Source organism: Nicotiana sylvestris, chromosome 4 (genome assembly GCF_000393655.2).
Source record: "Nicotiana sylvestris chromosome 4, ASM39365v2, whole genome shotgun sequence".
NCBI classification, from domain to species: Eukaryota; Viridiplantae; Streptophyta; class Magnoliopsida; order Solanales; family Solanaceae; genus Nicotiana; species Nicotiana sylvestris.
In genome coordinates this window covers 145,412,061-145,414,447 of record NC_091060.1, presented here as the reverse complement: position 1 = coordinate 145,414,447, position 2,387 = coordinate 145,412,061, and positions in this window count along the sequence as shown.

Genomic DNA, 2,387 nt, shown 5'->3' with positions numbered 1-2,387 from the left:
CACGACCCAGCTTTTCCTCCGTTTGGGTAGCCTAACAATTTCTGATTAACAACAATAATAGAACAACATCTAACAATTTGAAATTGAAATCTCTACAAAATTTATAATTTCCCAAAACCGGCGGTACAAGTCATAAGCTCTACAGAGTTCGCTACAACTTCTAAATACAACTGTATGAGAATAAGTACAACAATGTGAATACAAAGTAGGAAGGTGACTCCGAATCCTAGGAACGCAGCAGCAGGGTTTTCTTGAGTTTTCTCGGCAAGAATGCGCACACCTACTAACGATCAATACCTATATCTATACAAAAAAATATACAGAAGTGTAGTATGAGCACACCATAGCAGTGTCCAGTAAGTATCAATACTAGCCTCGGTGGAGTAGTGACGAGGAACAGTCAAGACATCCACTGGTCTAATAAACAGAACAAGTAGAAGTATAGTGTTACATCTCGCATTTTCGTACGTTAAACGTTTCGTCTTCAGTTAATTGACGTAGACTCGGGGATGAGATTATCTTGAGGTTAACGTATTTATGCTATTTATAACAAGCGATAAGTAAGTTTCATGAAGGATAAAGGGTATACGAATTAAAAAAAATGAGTTTTGTTGAAGGTTGCCGATTTGGGATCAAATATAGGTCGAGTGATAATACCTGATATTTATGGACTAATACCATAAAAGGTACCATATGACCGTGATAGTATGATGTATAAAGTATATTAAAAAATGAGTAGTATTTTCAGGTAATTTGAGATAATTCTTAATTATGCGGGTAATTGGTTAATTACTGGATAACGAGACATTACCTAATTACCTAATAAGTGGATAAAGATTAATAATTCCCACCCCACCCCTCCAAAAACGTGGCAGCTGGCTACAACATTAAGCAAATGACTCCTTAATCATTTTGATAGGTGGAAACTAAGTTAGCCAAGAAAGGGACACTACATTTCTCATAATTATTACATAATTCTCACCATCAGAACATTAGGAACTCTTTACAATTCAAAGACATTAGAATTTTGCAATCTAAAAATATTAGACTTCTTAACATTCCTACAAACGTTAGCCATTTTCAAGCTTTCAACAAAGCTCATTTTTCATTTCTTAAAAACAAAGACACCAACAAAACATTAGAAGCAAGACATTAGTAACGAGATTTCTTGAAATCAAATTCTCCTACAAGAATATTATATGGATTGTCCCCTACTCTAGGTATGTTAAGGCTATCCCATCTTTCTTTTTGGCATGATCCAAATAGTGCAAATTAAACGATCAAAATATGCAACTTTCATAAACGACTCTATTCATAGAAATACTAGGAGTGTCTATATTCTTGATTCTCCATGTGAATTATTATATCTTCTGTTCATGGGTATCAGAAAAATACGTATTTGATAAAGTTTATCCGAAATGTATATTGATTATTTATGGCATTCCGAGAAAATTTTATTAACATATTTCTTATGCATTCCATGCATTTATACATGTACATTGACCTATGACCAGATGACATTATATACGCGTATATATGTATATATATATATATATATATATATATATATATATATATATATATATATATATATATATATATATATATATATATATATATATATATATAGGATATGGGAAAAGGTTACGACGATGATGGGATGTCCTCAGAGGCTTGATGATATTATGTACACCTATACCTATGCATGACACGACATTTATATGCACGTGCATGACATTATAAATGTTTCAGGATTTGTAAAGTTACTCAGATTTACAGATGAATTTCTTTATTCCATGTTTCATCTATGTCTCTTATGTACTGATTTTCATGCTTTATATACTCAGTACATTATTCGTACTGACGCCCTATTTCCTGGGGTCTACGTTTCATGCCCGCAGATGCAGGCAGGCAAGTCAACGGTCCCTCTTCTTAGGATCCTTGATCAGCGAGAGTTGGCGTGCTCCACTTGATCCAGAGCTGCTTTTGATTTTGGTATGATATGCTTATATATATATATATATATATATATATATATATATATATATATATATATATATATATATATATATATATATATATATATATATATATATATATATATATATATATATATATATATATATATATATATATATATATATATATATATATATATATATATATATATATATATATATATATATATATATATATATATATATATATATATATATATATATATATATATATATATATATATATATATATATATATATATATATATATATATATATATATATATATATATATATATATATATATATATATATATATATATATATATATATATATATATATATATATATATATATATATATATATATATATATATATATATATATATA